The sequence below is a fragment of the Cygnus olor genome, chromosome Z, assembly GCF_009769625.2.
Source record: "Cygnus olor isolate bCygOlo1 chromosome Z, bCygOlo1.pri.v2, whole genome shotgun sequence".
Classification (NCBI taxonomy): Eukaryota; Metazoa; Chordata; class Aves; order Anseriformes; family Anatidae; genus Cygnus; species Cygnus olor.
The window spans coordinates 29,342,403-29,356,959 of NC_049198.1; the positions used below are offsets into that span (position 1 = coordinate 29,342,403).

At 39.7% G+C, this 14,557-nt stretch overlaps 1 protein-coding gene across 1 annotated transcript in view; it reads left to right on the forward strand.

Moving 5' to 3' along the window:
• LOC121061857 (programmed cell death 1 ligand 1-like) overlaps positions 1-14,557 on the forward strand; it is a 287,916-nt gene that overhangs the window by 99,184 nt on the left and 174,175 nt on the right. The window lies entirely within an intron of this gene.

Consider the following 14,557-nt stretch of genomic DNA (forward strand, 5'->3'; position numbering starts at 1 on the left):
TCCCTTTGTAAACTAAGCAATAAAAGCTGGAAAAATTAAAATTATGCTAAATACAAGGAGCCATTGGTCCAAAAACTGAAATGTACAAGCTGAGATCAATGGCAACCAGAATGAATGTATAAAACCTACGCTAATTAAAGATGCAATTTTGCAGCACAGCTCAGATTTCTAAAATCAGCCTAAATAGAAATTTGGAAGTGTTGTCACAACTTCAAAACCGAAAAGCTCTATTACCTTTTAACTTTTAAAACTCAGCTTTTGAAGTTGTGACAGCGTTTTCCAATGTTCCAGTTGCACCAAACATAGAAAGGGCAGTGCCCAGGTAGCAGATTCCTTAGCAATAGAGTAATTAAATCATAAAATTACACATGCTTAACTACACCTCAGTGTTGAAGTAAGGCTGCTAACCCTTAGACCTGCTGAGAGAAAACAACCATTGTGTAGCTCTACAACAGACTGCTTGCTCTGACTCAGAATTGCCGGTTACTTTACTCAGAAAAATACATGTATGTAGCAGGAGTAAGTCTTCTAGAACAGACAGTCTCTGGAGAAAGAGGAACAATTACAAAGGAGTTTTTAGCTAAGAGCTTTCTTAAAATTGTTTGACTTCTACATTGTTTGAAAAGTAGTTATTTGTAAATCCTCCAGACAAGATCTGTTTGTTTATTGGGAGAATGGTGATTAATATCTGTGTTGGTAGACTGATCCCATATGCAGTAGGCAGCTTCATTTTCGAGCTGTACAGAGGAAGTTAGTTTCTGGTGAAGACAACTCACGTTCTTCGTAATCGCAGGCTTTGTCGTAAGGATGATTGTTACGAGGAGGTTTTAGTCTCAGTCTGTCATGGTAGATTTAAAACTGGTTACTTGAATTTGTATGTGAATAATTTTGTACTCCTTGCACTATTCATCAATTTAGTTCATCCTTTTGAGTTAACAACTGAGGCAATACCCTTCTGTTGTGATTGGAAACTTTTCTGCTTACAAAAAGCTTTAAGGATGGACAACAAGGGGTATAGGTGTGGGAAGGGACTAGTTAATAGAAGTATTTTGCAATGTGCATTTTAATTGCAGTAATTTTAACATTCAAGTGTGGACAGGGTGAACAAAGCACAGAGAAATGTTTTGACAGAGAACTAATCAGAGTAACTCATTAAATGGAGAATCTATTTCTTTAAACTTGCCTAACAGGAAAGGCTACTATTGTGGTGATGTGAAAAGTACTTGAAAAATGTACGTTTACCTTGCACACATTTCCACTTTCCTAATGTGTATTGTTAAACACTACTCCATTTCTGAGATGTGATGGTAACTGCTGTCCCTTCTGCGTTTACATCGGAAAATTCATTTTAACTTGCTATAGAACTGATTCCGGAGTAGCAGAGATTATGCTGAAGGTGAAATTGCTTCAGTCCAAGACAGCGCAGTTTACTGAAGGTGTATGGCTGGAAGCCAGTGCAATAAATGCCTGGGGAAGCACAGAGTAGGTGAGTTAGCTAGGCCAAAACAGTAAGTACATGGCTGTCCTGGGTAATATTTTCAAAATGGTGATTATGTTACTGCCAGAGTATATTCTCTCTCTTCTTTCCCTACCCCACAGGTGATATTAAGAGTCAAATGGATTTTGTTTCAAGCCACTGAGACATACTTCTGCTGCTTGCAAACTATGACATTCACTTCCCAGTTTTTCAATCATGCCCTTGAGACAGCAACAGCAGGCGGAGAAAAAAAGACAATAAAGAAAAGTACCAGCTGTCAGAAGGCATAATTTTACATATGAATTTCTTGCTCAATTTTTGATATTGTGTGACTATCTCCCCACATTCATTTTGCATGTCCGATGAAATAATTTCTATTTATCCTAGGGAATGCTGAGTAAGGCTGCTTCTATGTCAAAGCAACCATGAATTTCCAAAAAAAAAAAAAAAAAAAAGTGGAAGGGGCATCTTTTACAGTTACTGTTTAGTTCTTAGTAACCTTTTTCTTGAAAGATCATTCTTGGTGGGTGCAACACGTACAATTTTCCTTGGGTCTGATCTAGAAGCAGTGGTAACAAGCTCCAAAAACAAAACAAAAAAAGCACCACTGTGTTGTCAGTGGGAGGGGAAAAAAAGACAAAGTCCTGCAAGGAAGAGTGTGTGGGTTGAACTCTGCTGTGATAGCACTGTGCATGTCACGAAGTGAAGTCATGCACTGTGTCAAAGCATCACGATGTCCAAGTAGCACTTACACTTGATACATTATGATATTATAGTTGAGACAGATTTGTTAAGGTGATTTGTAGTATATCTGTAGCAGTACATGTTAGGTATGAGTGCTAGTCTCTCTCATGGACTAGTAAGATTACTGTGTATACACCAGGAAGAGTAACCTGACCTGTATTTCCTGTGTACTAAAGAGCATCTGCAAGCCAGGTCTAAATATGCATGAATTTTGATTATTTATTGTGTGTGTGTGTCTTTTTTTAAATGTTACCAAAGTTTAAGTAGAAAAACAGATAAAAAGCTTGCAGCTTGTTTGCGTTTCGGCATTCAGAAGGTGCTTGATTCTGTAGTGCTTCCTGAGAGATTTCCTTAAGTATTTGTATCTGGAAACACATCTATAGATGGAGAATGTGAAGGAAAAGGTTTCTGCTATGAGATGTTCCTGAGCACTAAATATAAAAATCAACATCATAACTCATGCTGCAAGTGTATTACCTTTTATTTTCACTTTGTTTTTTTGTAACTTATGTATGTAATACACTTTCAGAAAAAAATATCCACCACAAATCAGAGCTCAATAGGAGAGCCTAAAAAGTGTTATTCCTGTTTCTTTTGGAAATGTGTGTGTCAGGTTGTTAATAAAAATACTGTTTCTTAATCTCTTACTACTGATGTCAGTAGCAAATTTTCCCTTGAAACAGTGTCAATATCTTGTTCCAGTCTGTTCTAAGTAATGACCTATGTATTCAAAGTGAAGAGAAGCTGATTTGAAAATATCTGGCCTTTTCCACAGTATGCAGAACATCTTAGAAGAGCAGGCTTCTATACAACTCACAGACTCCTTAACAGCTTTTTACTCAACAAGAGGGCGATGAGGGTGGAACAGGCTAAAGCTACACCATGTGGGGCCAGCCCTGTCAAAGGAAGACTGTGGCAGCTGCCCAAGTAGTTTTTCTTCTTTATTTTCAGTTTTGAAGTACAAATAAAGATTTATTTATTTATTTATTTAGAATAGTTCAGTTGGAAGGGACCTTCAAAGATCATCTAGCCCAACTGTCTGACTACTTCAGGGCTAAGCAAAAGTTAAAGTGTATTAATGAGGGCATTGTCCAAATGTCTCTTGAACACTGGCAGGCAGGGGGCATCAACCACCTCTCTAGGAAGCCTGTTTCAGGGACTGACCACCTTTACGGTAAAGAAATTTTTCCTAAAGTCCAGCCTGAACCTTCCCTGGTGCAGCTTTGTGCCGTTCCCACACATCCTGTCATTGGTGACCAGGAAGCAGAGGCCAGCACTTCCCCTTGTTGGAAGAGAAGAGAGGAAGTTGTAGACGGAAATGAGGTCACCTCTTGTACTCCTTCAGAGAAGTTAACCCAAGTGCCTTCAGCCTCTCCTCATAGGACATGCCTACAAGCCGTCTCACCAGCTCTATTGCCCTCCTCTGGATTTTTTCAAGGTCCTTAACATCCTTTTTATATTGTGGATCTCAGTACTGCACACAATATTCAAGGTGAGGCCTAACCAATGTTAAATATAGCAGGAGGATCAACTCTTTTGACTGGCTGGCTCTGCTGTGTTTAATGCACCCCAAAATGCAGTTTGCCCTCTTGGCTGCCGGGGCACGCTGCTGGCTCACGTTGAGCTTACTGTTGACCAGCACACCCAGATCCCTTTCTGCTGATCTGCTGTCCAGCCACTCGTCTTCCAGTCTATACCTGGCATTACTCTGTCCCAGGCGCAGCACCTGACATTCACCTTTGCTGAATTTCATGCCATTGATGATTGCCAATGATCCAAGGTATCTAGATCCCTCTTGTCCCTCCAGGGAGTCAACAGCATCTCCAAGTTTAGTATCATCAGCAAATTGCTAAGGAAACGTTCAACTCCTGCATCCGGATCATTGATAAAAATGTTGAACAGGACTCAACCTAGAATTGAGCTCTGGGGAAAAATCATTAGTGACCACCAGCCAGATGTAGCCCCCTTCACTACAACCCTTTGAGCTCTATTCAACTGCTTCATCAGCCGGTGTAGCATGTACCCATTCATCTTATAGTCGGACAATTTGTCCAGAACAATACCATGAGAGATGGTATCAAAGGCCTTACTGAAATGCAGAAATTTTACGACCACCACCTTCCCTTCATTAAGTAGGTGACCTTACTGTAGAAGGAGATAAATTGCTAAGGACTTTCCTGTGATGATCCCATGTTGATTATGCCTGGTAATAGCTTTGTTTTTTTAACTGACTTTCGAGTATCCCCTAGGACAATCTTCATAACTTTTCCAGAGAAGGAAGTTAAATGAAAACGTCTGACTTGGCTTGCAGAGTTAAATAAACATTATAAGCAAATGGCTTGAAAACTTGAAGTTAAGAAGCGTTCATGAAAAGGTGTAACTGATAGCTAAGAGGGCAGGTATTAGAGAATACTCGTGGTCTTCTTTTCCCCAGCCCAACAAGTCTACACAGAAAAGAGTTGAGCAGTTTGATCAGAAATGCCTGAATGAAACACAGAGTGAAAACTTGACTGTGTTTATAGTAATGGCATTTTCTTTACTGACCCAACTTTCAAAGAGCTGCTCTGAGAGAACTTGACTGACACTTCTGCTTTCACACCTATTCACATTTTGGTGAAATCCCTCATTGATTTCTTCCACCATGTGTCTTCCCCAGGCAAGAGTAATTTTTTTAATTAATGAAATATTTGAATTGTTTTCCCCAAGCCTTCAGCATATAAACATAAAAAGATGCATTGCTTGCATTCATGTAATGAATCTCTTGGCATTTTAGATTTTTATCCTTCTGTTCCTAAGTCTGTGTTCTGAAGAAATGCCTTTGTGCCTAGAGTACAGAAGAATGAAATGTCTCTCTTGTATCCCACAGGGAGCTGGAGTAGAAAACACTGAGATCCACAGATTCTCAGAACTGTCTAAGTATTTTCTTCACATTAGGAGCACTATAAACAGATTGCATCTCTACAGGCCCAGATTTCCCTGGCTTATTTCTGCTCTTTTTCTGTTGTTTTGTTGTTGTTGTCTGTTTGTCCATTTGGTTCATTCATTCGTTTGGTTTATTCATAGGATTTGTTTGTGTTACTTTGTCTGTATTAGATTCCTGTAAAGACTAAACCCTGTGGCTTTTATTGGAGAAAGATTTCCTCTGTGGTGCATCCTAAGTGCTAGCTGATGTCTTTCTCTGCTGACCCATTCTTCCTACTTCTGTAATCTCCATGGCCGTTCCTCCATCATACAGGCTGGAAGAACAGCCCCCACCATGGTGCTGCAGGGCTCTGAGTTGTTAGATCATCTCCCTTCTGTCTGCTGGCACTTGCATGGATTTCTCTGCAGGCTGTCTCTGGCCACTCACACAGCCGATGCATGTCTTTTGTCCAGTGATTAAATTGTAACAAATGCTGTTCACTTATCTGCATCACTGTGAGGACTCTCATCCAGATTTTAGAAAATGGAAAAGCTGCCAGATACATTGGAGTTCTGCATAACTAAATGTGCCTTACTGATCCCTGCTGTGGAAACAAAAGGATTCTTTTCATCTCTTCCATCTCAGAGGTCTCCTTGAAGGCTTGTCATCTTGAAGTCAAGTTTAGGATGAAGAGGGGTTGCTAATTACATGGAGTCTGGCCTCCAGACTCCAGGTACAGAGTATATTAGAGTATACTAGTACATTCTTCCTCTTTCAAAGGAAAATACAGTGTTCAGGAGGGCCTCAAGTCTTCAGTAGAAAAACTGAGATACGGCATTTCCTTTACACAGTTTTTGTAAATTAGTTCTAGCATTTAATCACGTACTGTTTAAAAGCAAGTACTTATTTTACTTGGTCAGCTTTCAGCTCCTGGTTTGTACTACACCGGAGAGCCCTTGGTATCCTGTATGTTTGACTCTTTGAAAGACCTCAAAAAGATTTCCGCTTCGGTATCAGAAAGACATATCTGACACACTTAAGAAAACTAAGAGTTGTCTAGATGAAACCTCTAAGTTGTAAAGCAAAGCAAGAAACCAAACTACCTAACAGCAAAAATCAAAGCTTCTTGGTAGTTACTAAAATGTATGGTCTGCTTTAAAATCAGTGGCACATCACACTAATAAACAGACAATGGGCATTTTCTTGTAAAGTCCAGGGGCTGTGTGTTGCACAAGAGAAAATCTTAAAATCTGGTCCACACTTACAAAGCCGAAAGACTCTGTTATTTTGGGAACCTCTGTGATGGAAGCTTACCTAGTGTTGTGTTTGCTTAGCAATGTTGTGGAGTTTTCTCTCTTTAACATTGTGTATTCATTATATAAGGTATATACCACTGTCATTGGAAAGACTATTTCCTACACAAAGACAGCATTTGTTTAAGAGTAGGAGTTTTGGGGACCAACACAACTTTTTAGTTCTTTGCTTTTCAAAGGAAGCAGGGCAGGAATACAAATCGGGGGCGTAGGGGGGTGGGGGAGTGGAAAAATATCACTAAGATACAAAAGCACATAATGAAAGAAAACAGGGTAAATGTGCTAGTGATTCCATCATCTCCTCATATTTAAAATACTTTAAACTATTTTAAAATATTGCTCTTTATCCCACTAACATTTTGTAGGGATTAAAAATAATTCACAACACTTGACAGAATATTTTTGCAGCATCCCCTCATATAACAAACCAAGAAATGTCAATTTCAGTAGGATTTCAGTAGCTGTATCTCACCCACCCTCCCCAGGACAAGACATTCCTGCTGGTGTTACTGCAGCTGCTAGCCAAATACTCTGCTCAGCAAGCAGTGTGTGTGTCATAATGTTAGTTTCACTTTTGAGGGGAAGAAGAAAAATGGTGGTTTTTAGTAAAAGCAGCCTTCCTGGCAATCTTTTCAGCCTGCTTCCGCTGTCGTTTACTGAATCGTAGCCCTCCCATAAATCAGTAGAATATTTATGTTGCCTGCTGCAGCATCTCTTCTACACAAAGTGGGTCCCTTGTTCACAGTTGTAGTGGCATATTCCTTCTGCTTATCAAAAAATACCTCCAGCCAGGTTGCTGATAGCTCTGGGCTTTCCACCTCTGGCTAACTCCATCGCACAGCAGCAGAGGATGCAAGAGAAAATACATCCAAAACGAGGAGGGATTGGCTCACAGGGTTAACTCAGCTGTGAGGGCTTGATTTGCCCCCAGATCTATCCCTCTGGAAGAAGGTGCCCCAACCTCACTCTTGTGGCTCCTCTGGCCAGAGGAGAGCCAGGCTCAATGCTGCTCCATGCTGGACATGGCATTTAACACATGGCAAAAAGCAGCTTTCGCTCATTTCTCTGGATGAGAACTAGTTGTACTCTTTCATGCAATTAGGTAAACACTTGAAATTTGTTTGGTCCTTTGCACAAAATCTTCCAAAAATGTTTGGAGAATATTCCCTGTGATGATCCAGCAGAGCTAACTGCTGCCTCTGCCTCCACACCTCACATGCAACTGCCTCAGCAGTGTCTTCTGTAATCAACTAGAAGTCAGGTCAGGAAGCCCACCAGCTGATGACATGTACCTTTCTGCTTCAGGGAGACCTCTCGTTCTTTATTTTGCATTTGTGCCTCAGTGTGAGGGAACACTTGCTGGAACTGCTCATTTAAAAATCCTTCCTCCTCCAGGAAGAGGAGATTGTGGAAGCTATTTCTGAATCCCCAAATGCCCTCCCTGAGAGCTTGACCATGTGGTTTATTTCCATTACACTACAAAAGTGGAATGAGGAACCTATGTTTTTAAATGTAATAGCTGCTGGGTGCCATTCTTTGGAAATGAGAAATGAAAACAGCTGAATGCTGATTTATTGTTTTAGTTACAAAGAAAAGGCCCAGCCAATGTGGTTGGAGTTCAAAAATAAAGGAGAAAAAGAAGAGGGACTAACACAGGTTTGATGATGTTTGTACCAGTTCGTTCCACAGCAACAGTGAAAGTTAGTAGTTAATTAAAACGATGTGGAGCCTGACCCCACAATTAATTAAAGCAGGGCTACTCCAGTGGTGGCCAGGAGAAGAGACCTCTCTCCTTAGCACAAATGCTTCTTTGCTGGCTTGTGCATGTCGCGGGTGGTGCACCTTTCTGAACCTGGAGAGGGGCTGGCAGTAAGCCCCCAGCTGGGCAGCAGTTGGTGGCTTCCAAAAGATGGGGTGGCTCTGAGCTGATTATGAGGTCCAGACTCATATCCAATCCGTACAGAGGTTCTGAGCCCCAAGTTCTTTTAGAGATGGTAAAGATCCACAGTCCCTCCATTGTCTGCCAGCAATGTGCCGGCTCCATTTATCTTTCACCAGCACTTCCAGAAGCATTAAAATCAAGTGGCTTACATCTCTGAAATCTAACTGAAGCATATCATGTAAGAATACTTTTAAGGTATCTTCTTCCTTGGTCTTCTTCCTTGTTACTTTTCCTCTGTGTCATTCTTCATTGTCTGGTAGTATCTGTTAATCAGGTGAGAACACAATATTCCACAAAACTTGTGGAAATTTACTTATTTGTGGACTGCTTATGCTTCTGCCAGTTTTAATTGAAATTGGCCATAAGATTCAAAGGAAAACAGCTACATTAAAGATATGTAGTAATTTATTTTTACTCTAAAGTATTTTGATATTACAGTTTTGCCACTGTGTTCTCATTTGATACCAACACTGATATTAGATGCCCCCAAAATGAAGTCAGTTCTTCAGAAATAATGATAATGGTATGTGTCCCTGCTCATGGCAGGGGGGGTTGAATTAGATGATCTTTAAGGTCCCTTCCAACCCAAATGACTCAATGTTTCTATGATTCTATAAAGCAAAGTGTCTAATACATACTGTCATGTGACCAATCATTAAGTAACGCTTGTGAAAAATCAGCACAATGCATATTGTTATAACTTTATTTCAAACTGAAATATGTTTCTGATTTTAAATTAAAGTCTGTGCATTGTTTTTCCAGGACTGGGAGCCCAAACACAACTTGCTATTGCTTTGGACTAAGGACTAGAAATAAAAATGAGTAGAAACAAGAGTGAAATTGATTAGCTTCACTGTCTAATACGAAGATAAGAAGAGTAAATGGAAAAATTATAAGTAAACAAATGACATATTCTACTTTGGTTTTGCTGTGAGCTATTTAAAGAGGTTTAGAAACAGTTCCTGAATGATTCTTGTTCACATACTTGTGTGTGTGTGTGTTAAAGGCTCTTGTTCTACAAGGTCTCTGGTGATTGATGTGGACACTGTAGGCAGTATGGGAAAAGTACAAGATAAACTTGATGCAGTTTTATGACGTTAACTTTCATATTGCATTCAGGCAACCTGGTAATTGTACTTTACTTGTACACAGAAGTGCAAAAAAGTGGTTAAAAATATCATGAAAGTTGATCTCTCCAGTGAGAAAATTCCACAATTTCAATGGTAGACCTTAAGAGGATTTAGTTACCCTCACCATTAACAGAAGTTAGTTCTATTGTCTTTTGTCCCTTTTATTTCTAGCTGTATGACACTATGATACTCACACTCTGTCTCACCAACTACGGCAAATTAAATTACAAGAACAGGTTATATAAACATGAAAAAATAAAAATAATAATAATAATAATAATAATAATAATGATAAAAAACAGGATGAGAAAATAATGTTTGGCTGAAATGAAGTTATATAAACATTAACTTTTGAAGTTTCATGACTTTCACAGATAGATAAGTGCTGCCAAAGAAGTTCAGGAAGCGTAGAATCATGAAATCATGGAATTATAGTATCATATAATAGTTTGGGTTGGAAGGGACCTTAAAGATCACCCAGTTCTAACCCCCTGCCATGAGCAGGAACATCTCCCACCAGACCAGGTTGCTCAAAGCCCCATCCAGCCTGGCCTTGAACATTTCCAGGGATGGGACATACACGTCTTCTCTGGGCAACCTATTCCAGTACATCACCACCCTCTGACTGAAGAATTTCCTCCTATCACCTAATCTAAACCTCCCCTCTTTTACTTAAAAGCCATTCCCCCTTGTCCTATCACTACATTCCCTGACAAAGAGTCTCTCTCCAGCTTTTCTGTAGGCCCCCTTTAGGTATTGGAAAGCCGCTGTATGGTCTCCCCGGAGCCTTCTCTTCTCCATACTGAACAACCCCAACTCCCTCAGCCTGTCTTCACAGGAGAGGTGCTCCAGACCCTTGATCATCTTCGTGGCCCTCCTCTGGACTTGTTTGTATCGGTCCTTGTCCTTCTTGTGCTGGGGCCTGCAGAGCTGAACGCAGGACTCCAGGTGGCGTCTCACAAGAGCAGAGTAGAGGGGAACAATCACCTTCCTTGGCCTGCTGGCCGTGCTGCTTTTGATGCAGCCCAGCATACAGTTGGCTTTCCAGGCTGCAAGTGTACATGGCCGGCTCATGTTGAATTTCTTATCAACCAACACCTCCAGGTCCTTCTCTTCAGCGTTGTTCTCCATCCATTCTCTGCCTGTATTTGTGCTTGGGATTGCCCTGGCCCAGATGCAGGACCTTGCACTTCGCCTTGTTGAACCTCATGAGGTTCGCACAGGCCCACCTCTCAAGCCTGTCCAGGTCCCTCTTGATGACATCCCTTCCCTCCTGTGTTTTGACCACACCACACAGCTTGGTGTCATCAGCAAACCTGTTGATGGTGCACTCAATCCCACTGTCCATGTCACCAACAAAGATGTTAAATAGTGCCAGTCCCAGTATTGATCCCTGAGGAACACCACTCGCTCAAAAGAACCTGGATAGAGATGCAGTTTACTGCATTTTAAAATGCAATATCATTACTCACTACATATTTAACTTCTAGAAACTTCAATTTGAAAAGTAATTAAGACAGGTTTCCATCTAACTGTCCATAAATATCTTGAAACATAAGAAAAAAAAAATGAATGTATGTACACATGTGAAAATATCTATTTTCAAATAACAAACTTCCTTTCCACAAACTGATCCCAGGTGCATTCAAGTCATTATACAGTCCTGAATACTGTCCAGGATGAGAATGTATTTACATAAACTTGGACTAGAATCTTAATTTTGCATTACAGTACTTCATGTCAATTTCTGAATCCCTATAAATGGAAACTCAGGGCTGAACACAAGAAGTGTAGTTTGTTCGTATGAAGGAAGTTTTCCATACTTGACTATTTTAAGGAGATTTAAGTTGATTCTGCTTAGATTTGAAAAACAAAACAAACATAAAAAACATCATCATCATCAACAACAACCAAAAACTTGTCTGCCCACAAATCTGCTACAAGAGATATTCAAGCCAGTAGACTTTCCTACTTCCAAAGTATTTTCAAATAAGACATTTTGTTGGCATTATATTCTATTTTCCTGGTGATAATTAGATCCAATATAGTACAATTTTAGCTCCTCATTATTATAAATATATTCTATTTGTATAAAAGCAGAACTTGATTACATACAAAATGAAGTGTGTGTTTAACTCAGTGGAGACCTACTTTGGCGGACTCCACAATAACTTAATGGAGTTCTACTCCGGTGGACTCCAGAAGAATCTGTATTGCGGACACCAGGAGTTTTTACTGCAGATCCACTAAAAAACACCGCAAGCTGAGATTCACATTGTCTGTGTCTTCTCTTTCAACTCAGGTTGCAGTTTTATTTTTTTTGTCTCGTTTTGTTCTGTGTTTAGATTTTGTTAAGGAAGAAGAACCTCAGACTTTTCTTTCTGACACTTTCCCTTGCTGGATGGTGCTAGCATACATTATCTGTTAACTCCAACACTCAGCAAAAAGCTCTGAAAGTCAGAGTGACAGCATTTTACGGTTCCCTGTAATGCCAATTATATCAAGCCATTTCCCATCAGTGAATTGTATTTCAAAATTCAAAAAGCACTGTAGTTAACACAATTGCTTGCATTTGCCTGCTGTCTTTTTCCATCCACACAACTCTTGGCAGCACACTAAGTTTTATCCTACAATGGGAGAAAGGCACATGCTCCTTATAAGGATTCCCCAAGCTGCTACTGAATTGTGACTCAACTAACATGACAAGAAATGCATTTACTCTGTCACCAGATCAGAACCACACCAACATGTGCTGAGCCACACGACTGCCAGGCTTCAAAGTCTTGGGACACTTAATGAGTCACGGAGATAGGTGTGGGCATTGCTCTTCACAAGAGGCAGTCAGCTTTGTTAAAGAATTAATGAAAAAAATTAATTAATCTTTCTCTATTTGCATAAAACCTGTCAGAAACTATTAAAATCAGCTAGTGGGGTTCTGCAGGGCTCCATTTTAGGGCCAGTTCTCTTCAATGTTTTCATAAATGACTTGGAAACAGGACTTGAAGGTGTATCATATAAGTTTGTGGATGACACTAAATCAGTAGGAGCTCTTGACTCTGTCATGGGTAGAGAGGCCTTGCAGAGAGATCTTGGCAAATTAGAGAGCTGGACAATCACCAGCAGTATGAAGTTCAACAAGAGCAAGCGCCAGATTCTGAACCTGGGACTGGGCAACCCTGGCAATCACAGACTGGTGAAAAAGAGGCCGGAGACCAGCCCCACAGAAAGGGACCTGGGGGTTCTGGTCAATGGGAAGTTGAATGTGAGTCAGCAGCATGCCCTGGCAACCAGGAGGGCCAACCGTGTCTAAAATGGGACAAAATCAGGCGTAAACTGAGAGTATCAAAAACAAGAGATGGCTTTTCTCTTAGTCTTTATTTTCAAAGTGGATGAATTAAAGTCGTGGTGTTTTCTTTTTTCTTTCTTTTTATTTATTTATTTATTTATTTATCTATTTTTCAGGAGCTGATTTATATGCAAGACCATATTTACATGTGCTTCTTCCTCTTTTTCATTTTATTTTTCCTTCAGCAACGGGGTATTTGCTCATATCGCTCAAAAAAATAGCTTTCTGAGAATGACTAAAAATACCGAAAAAACTTCTTTGAAGTGCTCTTTGTGACTGATATTTAAAGAAAGAGCACGTTTCTAAACAGAATTTGTTTCTCTCAAATGCTGGGCCTACCAAAACAGGGGAAGGAAAACCATTAAAAATGTATGTACTTATCTTTAAGCACTTTACATCCTGAAAGATTCCAAAAGTAGAAGAAAAAGTGACATACAGGCACTCTGACTTCATAGAAATTACTTAAACAAGCAACTAACTTCTCTAGTCTTGTTCTAACTCATGAAAGTTTTGCAAATAATTCCCCAAAACCTCCTGAATAAAGAACAGACTTTGAATTTAATTTCAGCTGAAAATGGCAAAGCTAACCACAACTAGCAGAATGTTTGCGATAATTACAATGAAACTGCTTCTATCATTTTTAGCTGTTTGAACATGAGAATGAAACAAAATCTGTTTCCTTGTCTGCATTTGAACTTCAGAATTTGGAACACAGAAGTATCAAGGAATAAAACCAAGCCTTCTGCAAAGGTGGCAAGAATTGTAACTTGCTTTAACAAACAGACTAACTCTGAAAGGAAATTGTTAAAACAGTTGTAACATAATGGTTCATATGTAACTAGTGTTACTTTCGTCCATTATTTGAGGACGTTTAGTAAGTTTCTGTCTCTGAGTGTTTTACATACCTGTTTAATTTAGAATGTTGTGGTTATGCCTGTTAGTACAGCTTACACATATTTGTGTCTGATTTAGCATGGAAATGTAGAATGACAGGTGTAAACAGAATGAAGCTGTATCATAGTTCACTCTTAAAAAGAGTAAATTGCCACATGTCACAGGCTGACACCATTGTACCCATGTTAATATGCAAATGTATGTGAAGTGTATATGGTCATTTAGCAAAGACAAAAGGAAAGGGGAATGCTTTAATGAGAGTAAGATGCAAATTCGAAATGCTGTTTTCGGTGCAGATGCCTTTGAAAGGACTTGCTAAAAATGAACATAGTAGCAGGAACACTGTTGAAAATAATGAACAACCCTGAACAGCCTAGTGAAAAAAACAAGACATTTCATAGCAGAATATGCTACATTGTGATTAAATATAATGGAACACAAACAAGCAAAAATGTCTGGTATCACTAGGTAAACTAGTGTTGGGAGTCATAATGTAGACAGGACTTCTGTAATCTCTATCAACTGACAGTGTTCTCTTATCAGTCGAGAGTTTGGCAGATTCTCAAGGTCCAACCATACCTGACACTGTTAAAATGTGGAAGCTTTACAAACAATAATTTAAGGAATTCCCATCCACTTTTGTAAAATTCTTTGCATTTGCAGTGTTCCGTCCACAGAGATCTTGATGAGCAGAGTCTTGGATATGCACTGATGCACAACCAACATACTACACTACTCTCCTGATCTTTTAAGTGGTCTGGATACCAGTGGCGATTATACTCTGGAGGAATTAGAACTATTTTATTTTG